The 13,672-nt window shown below is 32.9% G+C and overlaps 1 non-coding gene across 1 annotated transcript; it reads right to left on the bottom strand.

Moving 5' to 3' along the window:
• Positions 1 to 10,878: 10,878 nt before the first annotated feature.
• Positions 10,879 to 10,984, bottom strand: LOC124889043. Its single transcript, XR_007047661.1, has one exon. It is a non-coding gene; the product is annotated as a small nucleolar RNA R71 (small nucleolar RNA).
• Between the last annotated feature and the right edge of the window lie 2,688 nt (positions 10,985 to 13,672).

Raw genomic sequence — 13,672 nt, 5'->3', positions numbered from 1 at the left:
ACTAAAACATAAATGCTTAGATTTCTAAACTGCATTAGGAAAACTTGTATAATTCTAATGTTCTATTGGTAGTGGTTGACGTGCTTCAAAGCTTAAAAGATAAGATAGTGACTAAAAAGATATTTTGTTTGTCGGTTTGAAGTGTCGGCATTGTTTTTATATTTCTGTGATCAATGTTTTCCAGAGTTTAGAAGGTAATGTTAAAATCTTAAGGTTGGGGTACGGTTAGAGGAAAAGCAAATAATAATGTGAAGTTAGGTAATGACAACCCATACGGGTATTTGTTAGGTTGTGATTGGTATATTTATATATATGAATATTATGGTTAATGATTAAATGAGTCAGATAATTATTGTAGCACTTAGACTCTCTTGGCCTTGTGCTTGGTTTGTTGTCTTTCCATTTGTCCTTGCCTTTTAGAATGTCTTAGGACTTATTGATTATATTGCATTTCATTTGCTCTATGTTGATATGTTTGGATAATATAGGTTGTGTACCACACTATAACAATATGATTTTTGTGATATGGGTTGGGACCACACCGATACTGATATACATGTTGTGATATGGTTTGGGACCACGCCGATATAGATATGATTCATATCTCTTGTGATTTTGTGTGTTAAAGTATGGTTGTTGTTTACCTAAAATGATTAACTCAAGTTGACAAAGTGTTTGGGTGGTTGCCTATTGTTGCAACAAATACTTAAGGAAGAATGTATTATATTATATTCTAAGTGCAATCACATTCAATGAATTTATATGTAAAGCTTATGGTTGTTAAAATATCGGTTGTGATTATTGTATTTTGTGATTGCTGTGATATTCAATTGGTTATTTGTGCAATATACTGGAATTTTGACATCTGCATGGGATTTGGAGGGATAAAATTGGAAGGCTCTTAATTCTTGAGTTTGGGTACTTGAACAGAGCTTGTCCCCTGCAGGTCATAGCTAGTAAGCGCAACCATAATATCATTAGCATGTATATACAAGCAATGCATAAGTGTGACCATTTCATTATTCTTATCATTCTTATTTACACTAGTTTCATGGGTTGACTTAGTTATATTGGGGTTTTTCTTATGGGTTCCTTGAGTAAACTAAATTATGATGTTGCTTGATAAATATTTGGGATTCTTATGTTGTTTGGTTACTTGTCATAGTTTTGAAATTTTTGAGGTTAGAGTTGGGATTGTTCACTTGGTCATGGTTTGACTTGATTAGTTGTCTCTTGAATTATAATTGACTGAAGTTGTAGAGTTACTTGAAAAGGTTAAATGTCATAAACTTATGGTATTTATCAGAATGTCTATTCGTAGTCTTTCGATGATACCCAGAAGTAGATGTTGTTTGTACTAATACTACTATTGTTTTATACAATTGGGATATAGTCTGATGGTAGAATCAGTTGATATTTAATAGATGACATGGAAAGTGATCTCCAGTAACTTCTACTCTTCTTATTAATTATATAAGTTGTGTTCAGATTTATCATTCTTAATTTAGAATCTCTTGTACCGATTGATACTAGGTCCTTAGGGTAGTTTTCACTCTACATTTAATATTTGTAAAATCTGTTGTAATAAGAATTTATATTTTATTTTTTATTTAAGACTTCCACATATCTTATTTAAGGGTGGTAAGAGTTACTCCTATCTAGGTAGATTATAGTAGGTGCACTCAAGATCTAATAATTTGGGCTGTGATAATTTAGAATTAGAGCCTAGGTTTCCTGTCTCTAAGTACAAGATCAAATGTAGAGTAGAGTCTAGTGAATTGGTGTACTGGCGTCCACATCTAATCTTTAGGAAGCTATAAGTCATTCTAGGAAATTCTTGCACTTCTTTTTTTCCTATCATGTGGTTTTTACAGTTGCTTGTATAGGTTGAATCCAATTGGTATCTACTGATTTCAATTGGTATATTTACAATCATAATTGAAATCAAGTCGATTTCAATTGCTATCTTGAGGTGTTCGCAATTGAAACCTAGTTGTTTCCAATTGGTATTTGTGTATAATTGTTTGAACTGATGATTATAATATAAATTATGATGAAATTTGTTGGTTATTACGTTATTGGTGTAATATAAGATGTGTTTGTGATTTGTAGTTGCTTGATTAACTCTAAACTTGTGCTAAGGTTTGTATGGTGTGTGATAGAATTTGACTATGATTATTTCTTGTCTTGCTGGTAATAATATAATAGTTTAAATTGGTCCATAAGGTTAATGCTTTGGTACTTATGTAAACAGTAGTTTGTTGAATTATTATATATTCCATGAATTATGAAAGGTCATAACTTGGTTACGTGTTAATGGTTAATGGAAATTGTTGTTATGTGTTTAACATGGAAAATGATATGATAAATATGGGACATGATCTTATCATTGGAAAAATGATAAGGGAAAACTATTACAAAATTATGGAAACTCGTGTTTCAAATAGTTGGTATGTGAATAAATACCATAGAAAAGGGGTATTATTACTTGATAGTAGAAATTGCGGTAAAAATATTATAAGGTAATTCCTGATTGACTTACGGAGAATTTATTTTGGTTTCAAGTTTTATGATAACTTTAAGGTTTAATTGAAAAAAAATTTAGTTAAGCAGATAAAAGGGTTGATATGGTAACCCTTGCGATGAAAGTTAAATGTTTGATGTAGGTAATGTTGACAATAATATGACATGTCATTGGCTGGTGTTTTGACCTTGCTCATATGCTTAAGTATGACAATAATTATCGATTAATAGTATCTCTTGATAATGACATAATTTAATTGCTCGGGTCATAACAATGATATGGCTTAATTTTGATCGATGATTGTTAGCTGTACGGTTGATTAAGGAAGTGATGTTATTAGATGTAATCTTGAATATTCATATCCCTTTTATTGATCATGATAATTTTTTGGTTGTTATTGCTCCTTGAGAGATTGAGGTACATTGAGTTGGTAATTTGACTAACCTTAAGCTATGTTTTTTTGCTAACTAAGTATGATTGTCCTTATGTGATAATGGATACATCTAGCATACAAAAATTTGAGTCAAGTTTTCCCTTGGATTTGAAGTTAGAATTTTCAGGCTATGTTGGTCTTCGATAAAGTATGGGTATGGTCTAAGCCAATCCAAAAATGCATTAGGTAGATATAATAAATTTTAGCTTGGTTTTATGTTGTCTAAGGTGATAAAGAACCCATAGAACTTTTCAAAATCAAATTTGGGTGAGTAGAACTCCTGGTATTGATCTTGACATAAAAGATTAGTTCAAAATGTCTTGAATTTAAAGGTGTGCTGTGAAACGGAAGAGTTTTGAATAAAATTTGGCATTCTACCTTGCTCATGTCATTATATTAATGTGCATGATACTATATTGACATGCTCCAAAGCAAACGAAGTCACACTATAGTGGTATCAATGTCGCTATAGCCACATAGGTTGCTAAAACAGGGAAAAACATTGTTTAATTAGATTCTTCCTCTAAATATTTCATCAGTCAAAAAAACTATTTTATAAAGGTCAATGGAGATTTGGAAAGATTTAATTGGTAAATGATATCAAGTGGGTAAGTAAGGTGTTGCATAACCAACTCTAAAAGTAGTATCTTTATAATTCTGGCCTCGTGCTTCTTTTAACTCAATGCCTTTTTAGGGACAAATTGATGGTGAATTTGTGTATATCTTTGATGATTTAGTTTCTGCTATGTTTAAATTAGGGTCAAATTCAAAGGATGACTCCTCCTAGAAAATAAGGAGTTAGCATTCCTAATATCTATCAAATTAAATATCTCTCAGTCTTCTTTCCAATGCAACCAACCATTCATCAATACACTTTATGCATAAAAAAACTATGACTATTTTACTTAAGATTATCTGTCTGAAAAGCTGCGGGTGTTGTAGTAGGTCAGATCGCTATAGTGATAAAACAGTAGTTTATGACCTCTTTTTAATGGTTTTCAGCCGTTAAACTCAAAAGTTTTATTTCTAAGCCCTAGAGGAGTGATTTTCTCTTATTTTGATAGCAAATCTTTTGTTTAGGTAAGATTATTACTCCTGTTAACATCATTTAATCCATTCATCTTCTAGAATCATTAGTATGGGTATTTTGTAGTTTTACCTAGAATTTATTATACTTTATTAATTAACTCTTTCTAGTATGGAATTAAGGTTCTAAATCATGAAAGCTGACAGTGAGGAATCTTGAATTCAATAAAGGTAGAACCTTTTGCCTAAAACCTCATTAATGGAGTTGGGTTGAGATTGAAGGACTTATTTAATTTTTAATTAATCCTTAAGTAATTTTATAAGAAGTAAATAAAGGTAGAAATAGTGGTTTTGTATTCCCAAAGTATTTTTTTGAAGAGTAGTTTATTAATTACTAATATAATTGTTGTTTGTTAGATGATTATCTTTCAGAACCGTGAACAAAAAGGAGTATTATCACAGTACAACCACTTGTTGGAGTGGATTGGCGACTATATATGTCATGGCTTATAAGTATTTAACTGTAGTTAGTAAATATATCCATAACATAGATTTGATAGGAGAAATCATGATTAGGCCCATACGCATGGAGTTTGGACGAATAAAATATGGATTAATGTAATAAGGGCCTAATTGTGTATTATTATTGCAATTTTTTTTATGAGTCTATTATGAATTGAAGTGCGAATTATGTAAATATGAATAATGATAAAAAGATTATATGAGCTTATAATCTAGGAATCCGGCTTAAATACCATAAAAAGGGTGACCTTGTGATTATTCGTCTAAGGAACATGTAATATGCTTGCTAAAATATACTTATGAGAATGGATTATGGTAATAGATGATGGAATAACTTCAAGGCCTAAAGTTAAGTTAGACTAAGGGTTAGAAAGTAAGAGGTATAAAGGTATATGAAAAAAATAAGATCATAAGTTGAATAGAGTTAAATGATTGACTAATGGTGAAGGTCTTGCATCTAGTAATGAGTTCAAAGTAAGAATTTCTAGATAATTGCATAATACCAGGTCTCTGCATGGATGAGGTGGATTGGATCGGTGAATGAAATTATGATTGTTATACTAGAGTTTATACTCATTTGGGTTGAATGTGCACTCCTAAAAGGAATTCTTAAATTTAATGAATATGGTTTGATAATGCTTGAATGAATAACCTTGGATTCTGTATTAGAAAATGCTATAATTGGTGGAACCAATGATTAATATCTATATGTAATTTGGTGTGTTAAATTATAGTTATTATTTACCTGAAAGGATTAACTCGAGTTGACAAAGTTCTTGGGTGGTTTCTTGTTGGGCCTGAATACTTAAGGATTAAGATGTTAAATGATATTCTAAGTGTAACCGCATTTAATGAAGCTATATGTGAAGCTTTTAGTTGTTACAAGTGTTGGTTGTTATCATTTTTTTCCGTGATTGTTACGTTTTATTAGTTATATATGGGATGTATTGGTATTTGGATATCTACATGGAATTTGGTGGAATAACATTTGCAAGCACTTGATGTTTGGGCGTTGATATATGGATAGAGCTCATCACTTTTAGATCATAGCTAGTGGACACATATGATCCTTAGCATGTATGTACAAGGTATATATGAGTGTGACAGTTCCATGAGTTTACCTAGTATGTGATTATTGTTGTTATCATTATTTATATTGGTTCCATGAGTGGAACAAGTTATATTATGGTTGTTTTTATGGGTTCATGGAGTAAACAGAATTATGATGTTGCTTAATATATATTGGGGATTCTTGTGCGGTTGGGCTATTGACATATATTTTGGAATTTTTGTTGCTAAAGTCAGGGTTGTTAACTTGGTCATTGTTTGACTTGACTTGGTGTCTCTTGAATTGTACTAGAATAAAGTTGTAGAGTTATTTGAAAAGGGTAATTGTCATAATCTTGAGGCATTTATCATAATGTGTTTTCATAGTTATATTTGTTACAAGGTGAAGATTATTGATTTTTATTAATCATTAAGGTTAACTGAGGCGTAATAAAATAAATTGACTTAATAACTATTAGGGTTAAAAGTTCAAGCGGATAACACTTGATGTGAAGGCAATGAATGATCAACACAAATAATAATGGAAATATACTTCGTTTAAATAAATATAGCGTGAGTGGATGAAAGAGTTATGAGTTAAATTTCTATATAAGTTACCATGTTTTTTTTGTGATTCTTATATTATGTTTACGTGATCCAATCCTGGTCTGCAGATGATAGCTACCAATAAATGTTGTTTGTACTGATACTACACTTGTTTTATCCTTTTTGGGTTAGTCTAGTTGCAAGATCAGTTTATTCTTCACGAAAGATATGGAAAGTGATGTCCAACAGCTTCTACTTCTCCTATTCATGGTGGAAGTTATGTTTAGTTTTATCTTTCTTAATATAGAAACTCTTGTCCTATTTTGACTAGGAACTTGGGGTAGTTTTAATTCTGCATTCACTATTTGTAAAATCTGTTGTAATAAGGATTAGTATTTTGATATTTATTTAATACTTCATCATATCTTCTTAGAGGGTGATAAGGGGTTTTCTTATCTAGGTGGATTAGAGTGGATGCCCTTATGATCTGGTAATTTGGGTCGTGATAAGAGTTTACAAAAGTAAATTAGGCCCGTTGTGTTGATTAGGTTAAAGGTGAGATTATATGATCCCCTTAAAGGACCAGACATGGCATAATAGGATAGGTGGAACTTATGATATTTAAGGGAGGTGGTATTGTGATATCTGGGATTGCGTATCGATAGGACTTATGTTAAAAGTCGGGGGTATATCACAACTAAGGGACTAGGTCGCTAAGTGAATAATATGGAAATAAAATAGTGAACATATAAATATGCAGTAAATAAATAAACACAGTGATTTGCATGGAAACCTCCTTTCTCAAGGGAGGAAAAACCATGACCTATACTCACAGAATCTCAAACTCCACTATAATAAAAACACATCTTGATTACAAACTCCATTAAAACATAACTCTAAGTTCCTCAAATCGTAAAAAAAATTATTACAATCACCTTTTGATACCTCTGTCAATTTCACTCAGAATATCGGTTAACTCTAACCAACATAACTCAACTAAATCTACCGAAGAAACTCCACTGCAAAAAAAAAAAAAGCTTTACTCTTAATCTTTGAGTAAAATTAGTTACAGGACATAACTCAAGAACGCTTACCCTATAAGCAATAAAAGAATAAGAACATCGCTTTAGAGAGAGTTTTTGCCACCACCATGGAATACTCCCATTTTGAAAAACTATGGAGGAAAGAGCATCCTTATCTTTATATAATAGTGTAGAATTGAGAGATAGAATTTGATTGGACCAGGTGTCCATTCTGGTATGTTGTGCACCTACATAGTTGTTGCACTAGTGTATAAAACTGTGCAGAGTGTGATTGGTATAACTTGGCAAAGTTGGAAGGGGACCTAGTCCTTTAATACCATTTAGTCATCATGAAAACATGAGAAAACAATTTTCCCCTTTTGATGATAACAAACCATGTCCCCAAAGCATCAAAATTCATTCAAATTTTAGAGTAGTTGGATCTACACATACACAAGCATTCCCCTTACTAGTAGCATCTCTTCACTCTCTCTTATTATACACATCACAACAGCAATAGTATCAGTGTGTGTTCCCCTGATCGATATTCCCTCTATCATTAGTACTCCCTTATATATTACTTATAGTACCTGGTCTCTACTATTTTATTACTTATGGTACCTGATCCCTACCACATTGAAGTCAATTCTCCCCCCTTTATGCATCATAAAAAACTAAGAAAAGCCACTAAAGTAATAATAATAGATTGGTTAACTCATGACCACTAGGGTAACACTAACATGAATGAACCACTTAAAGGAGGAGAAAAAATTGAAAGACACAAAATATGATTCCATTCATTAAAGATAGGAAAGTACCACATAATGCAATTAAAACAAAAAATAAATTGTTAAATCATAAAAATCCAATGGAAATAATAAAGGAAACTGACATAAGGTTCCAACAAAAATAGGAGGGCATAGGTAAATGGAGATTTGGGGGAGAAGGGCTTAAGAAACATTTCCATCCTAGCACTTTCTACATCATGAGAGTTCAAAAACTGCTAAGTGTGGTCCTTTATTATGCATTCAATCCTAGAACCTCCTCTATAAGTGAAGAGACTTTAGTCTTGAGTTCTGCATTTTTGGCACTAAGTACTTCAGCAGCACCTTGTCCTTTTAGTGGAAAGCTGTTGGTTCCTTATCTTTAGTTGTAGAATCTTTGTATCCTTAGTTGGCAAATTGATCTTCATCTCTTCCACCTCTTTGTTCAACTTTTCCTAGGCTGATAGCAACTCTGACATGTGGGACATGGTCTATACTTTCCCTGCTACACATTTATTTTCAATCAAGGTTGTCAGAGTGAATATCTATTTTGCAGTTCTAGGAGTTTCCCTTTTACCAAAAATCACAAAGGGATCAAACACCCCATTCAGGAAATAACCATAAGTTATACCGTGTTTTCCTTTCTTTACATGGATAACCTTATACATATGCTCTAACATCAAGGCAGGTAGACTGATCAATTAAAACTTACTGAAGCACTCAATCACATATAGATCCACATTAGAAGATACTGTTCTCATCTTAAATCTAGGAAACACTACCATGTTGACAAACTCAAAAACTAGTTAAGTTCTTTCCTACACCAGTGACCTTGGCGTATTTATACATTCATGCACTAATATTTACCCATAATAGGACTTTTTTCATGGGATAAAATGTGTCATTCTTATTGTGTTTGATTTATTATTGCATTCTTTAGCTAATAGACATGATTAGTTGGTGCAGGGTTAAGAGCGATGAAATTGTACGTAATTGGATGTATTAATGGAAAGATAATAATGATTGTAGCTTTGGCAATGATTTGATGGGCATGAGGATAATTGGATTGAGTTTAGACAGAAAAAAATTTGAAGATGAGTGCAAGGAAATAACCAATAAGTTGGAAAGGAAAGAAATAAGTGAGCCACGCGGCGTGGAACCCAGTCCCCGCATTGAGCTCTACTGCGTGCCAAGGGAATCCGTAATCGATGTCAAATTCAAGTGGGCCTCCATAATATCCCCTCGAGGCTGGATTAATTCCCAATATGAATTCCAGTAAGGGTCCATAAAAACCTCACAGTATTGACCCTGGTCCCTACTATGATTGTCGTGGCACAGACACTATTTTGTAAATTGAACATCGCGGCGCAGTGGAGGCTATTTTTTTGTCAAACTGGTCCTACTATATAAATAAAACTTTAAAACAATTGAGGATACTTTTGCATACGTACTGTAGAGGGAAAAACACTTCCAATACATCTTTTTAAGGTTCTTGGAACTTCACTCTAACATTATTAATTTTTGGTATGATTAATTATTTATTTTTTATGTTGACTTCGAACATGAGTGGCTAAACATACCTCCTACTTGGGTTGAGGCCAAGAACATGACTATATTTTGATATTCTTAGAGTGTTTTTATGTTGAATAATAATATGGGTTATTCTTAGTCTCTTGTACTTACTATTTTGATAAATGGCCACTATTAAAATACATCTATATTCCTTAGTGAATCTGAGTGGAGAATCATTAGGATAAATCGAAGAGTTTAAGGAGCAAGGTTCTTATTCTTTATGGAATAAATGATTTGAACTAGCATCTAGGATATAGATATACCTAGAAGCCTTATTTGGTACTTTTGAAGGATGATATCTTAATTCATTTAAATGGAATATTTTATCCCAGCTCAACAATATAGTTGTAATGTCTAGTTAGGTAGAAGATTAGAGGATCAAGAGACCACGATCGTATTCTAAACCCTATGAGTCAGTAGCCCAATAATCAACTAAACCACTATAAGAATGGACATTTATAAGAATGTTAAGAGTGCCTCAACCTTCTAATTCTCACTCGTATTATTTACAACCTTTCTTATGTTGGTATTTTCACACTTTGTTATTTCATTATTAATTAGATGATTAAATAAATCTTCACAATCATCTTGATATTCTAAAACACTTGATATATTCAAATCAAAACTAAAGTTAGTAGAATTACTAGTTAAGTAGTCCTCGTTTGTACAGTATCTGATTCACTGAGTTACTATATTACTTGTACGATCCCATGCACTTGTGTGTGCGATAGACTATAAAATGTTTTTGGTATCATTTATAGGTACTCAAGTAATTAGTAATTGTCTAATTTTTTTGTTTTTGGTAATTCATTTTCGAGTTAACCACTTCATATTAGCATCTGACTTTTTTTGGACTAGAGAAGTATTGGACTCGCAAGAGCAAATGAGTTGGTAGAGCCATATTTCGAACAAAAACAAGCATTTCCTCATAGGCAAAAAAAAAAAGCACTTCTCTATCCAATTTAGCAAGTTCAGATGGGTGATCAAAGAGATCCCAATCTTAATGATCTAATGGATCTTAAGGATCAACATGTTCTAACTTCTATGATTCCAATTATTCCTACTCGAGCAAAAGCTAGGCATATTTGTGAAGGGGCAATCCCACTTGCGAATAATGCTACTAATTTCATTCATAAGCCAGAGGTGGGTGGTCAGTTTGAACTAAATCAGAATATGTTGTTGCTATTGAACATGAGTGGGCAGTACATAGGTTTATCTTATGAGGACCCACAATGATATATTTATAAAATTCTCAAAATTAGTGATACTTACATTCCTACTAAGGTATCTGTTGATTATGACAAACTGACTCTCTTCCCCTTTTCTCTGTTGGGGGAAGCAAAGAAGTGGTTTATTATAACCTCTTGGGATGATCTTTCTCAGAAGTTCCTTATTCAGTTCTTTATATCTAGGAAGAAAGAATGTTTGAGAAGTGAGATAATGAGTTTCAAACAAAATGATGATAAAATCTTTACCAAGATTGGGAAAGATTCAAGGGAATGCTCAAGAATTCCCCTTATCATCATCAGACTAATGATATATTGGTACATACTTTCATTGAGGGTCTTGATCCTAACACCAATATTTTCCTAGATTCAGCGGCAGGAGGCAAGCCCTTGATATTTCTTAGGGGAATCCAAAGTGGCCTGCTGAAGCAAATAGTGATCCACAAAAGTTTGCAGGTATGTTTGAGGTTGATCAGTTCACAGCTATATCAACTTAGGTTACAGCATTGCTGAATCAGTTAACTACTCAACTCAACAATATGAATTTGGGGATCACACCACCCACTCCAGCAACAATAAATGCTTTTCATCAGGCTTATTCATGGTGCCAGGTTTGTAGGAGAAGTGACCAAAAAATTGATGTTGTGCAGCAAATATAGAGTCTATTAATTATGTGGGAAATGAAATCATCAAAGACAACAAAGATTTGTAACACTTATAATTCTAATTAGCGAAACTATCCTAATTTTTCATGAGAAGAAATCAGTTGAAGAATCACAATCAATACAAAGGACTAGTACAGTAGAATTATTAGTAGCATGTTTAGGGTAATTAGGCCATGACTCCAACTAGTAATACTGAGGAGATACTGAAGCAGATTATGGAAAATTAAGCACAGTTAGTAGAAGATATGAAAAGTCAACAAATGATTATAAAGAACTTGGAGATATAGAGCAAAAAATGCTAGATCTCAGGAAGGTCTACCTAGTGATACTAAGCCTAATTCAAATCAAGTGAATACAATCACTTTTAGGAGAAGTCCACAACTAAAGGAATTGGAACCACAAAAGGTTAATCACAAGGCAATAGATGGTGATAGTGCAAAAGATAATGAAAAAGTGGTTTAAGAGAAAGTTGAAAGCAAGGAAAACAAAGTGGAAAAGGAAAATCTACCTCCACCATTTCCATTAAGGCTTAGGAAAATCAAAGAGAAAGCTTGTTACAAGAAGTTTATTGATATTTAAAAATAGGTTCATGTTAATCTCCCCCTAGTTGATATTTTGTAGAGTGTTTGAAAGTATGCGAAGTATGTGAAGTACGTTGTAGCAAACAAGAATTAGTTGACTAAATATGCTTTAGTATCACTTCCTGAGAAATACTCTTCCAAGATTTAGCATAAATAACCCACAAAGCTGAAAGATCCAGGAATTTTCACTTTATAGATAAACATCATAAAATCCATTAGTGCTTAGAGATTATGCAATATAAGGGCAAGCATAAATATTATACCCATATCTTAGTTCAGAAAGATGTTTTTAGGAAATCCTAGACATGTTATAATTATCTTATAGTTAGTCGATAGGTCTTTTCCCAGGCCTGACGAGATCATTGAAGATATATTGGTGCAAGTGAGATTGCTTATTTTCCCAGTGGATTTCGTCACTATGTATTTTGATGTTGATTCGACCATCCCATTTATTTTAGGACATTCTTTCTTAGTGACTGGGAGATCACTAATTGACGTAGCAACAGGCCAAATGACCATGAGAGCTCATGATAAGGTAGAGATTTTTGAGATGTATAACACGATGAAGCTGCCTATAATATATGACGAATTGTTTGTTATTATAGTCATAGAAATTGAGTCTAAAATCTAACTTCTATTATCTAATAACCCATTTAAGCAATCATTCATTGGGTATGATCTTTATGGTGATGTGGAGGCACACGAAATGGTACAAAATATGTATTTGTTGGGAATTGACACTCGAGTGACGGAATTTAAGCCATTAAATACGATAATTCATCCCTCTTCTGAGACTTTGATTAAAGAAAAACTAAAGCTAAAGCTTAAAGCTCTTCCATCTCATTTGAAATATTCTTTTCTTGGTGAGAATTATACTTTGCTTGTGATTTTTTCTGTAGATTTGTCTAATGTGCAGGTAAGACAGGTATTACAATATTCAAAAAAATAAAGAAAGCAATCGGATGGAAGATATTGGATATCACAGGAATCAATCATGGTTTTTGTATGTACAATATATATATATGGAAGAGGGATACAAAGCGAGTGAGCAATACCAGCAAAGGCTGAACCTTGTAATGAAATAAATGGTCAGCAAATAAGTCATTAAGTGGCTTGATGCTGGGATAGTATATCCCATAATTGATGGAAAATGGGTTAGCCCAGCACATTGTATTCTAAAGAAAGAAGGGATGGCTATTGTGATTAATAAAGATAATGAGCAGATTCTAACCCTAAAATACCCTAGGTTTTGCAACCTTAGAAAATTTATAGGAGTTATATTTTCTAGATATCATACGACTAGGGGTACTAGTTGTATGATGGGGTATGGTTGGTATGGTCTTGGTCGTATGTTGACCAATATTGGTTAATGGGTTTGATTTATTTCTGGTATAGGTACGACTTGGGTGGGTACGAGTCATATCATGGGTGACAGTTCTTACGGTTTGATTTTTCCATCAATTAATCCAAAACATAGTGACTTAACATAGATCTAGGTACAAGTTGCTTACCATGATCCCTCTTTCAGGTATGACTCGTACCATTGACTTATATGGTGGACAATGTCCAAATCCTCTTTGATTTCCATTTTGTGGTTGTATGGGTCAAGGGTATAGGTTGTATAATCAGATACAAATTGGCTTAGATTATCGTACATTGGATAGTATTGGGGTCTCCGGGGGGCCTAGGGTATGAGTGGTGGGTACCATTCGTATAGTAGGGTACAACTGGTATGGGGTGGTCG

Source organism: Capsicum annuum, chromosome 11 (assembly GCF_002878395.1).
Source record: "Capsicum annuum cultivar UCD-10X-F1 chromosome 11, UCD10Xv1.1, whole genome shotgun sequence".
Classification (NCBI taxonomy): Eukaryota; Viridiplantae; Streptophyta; class Magnoliopsida; order Solanales; family Solanaceae; genus Capsicum; species Capsicum annuum.
Note: the sequence above shows the minus strand (reverse complement) of the source record. Positions and strands in the feature narration are given on the sequence as shown.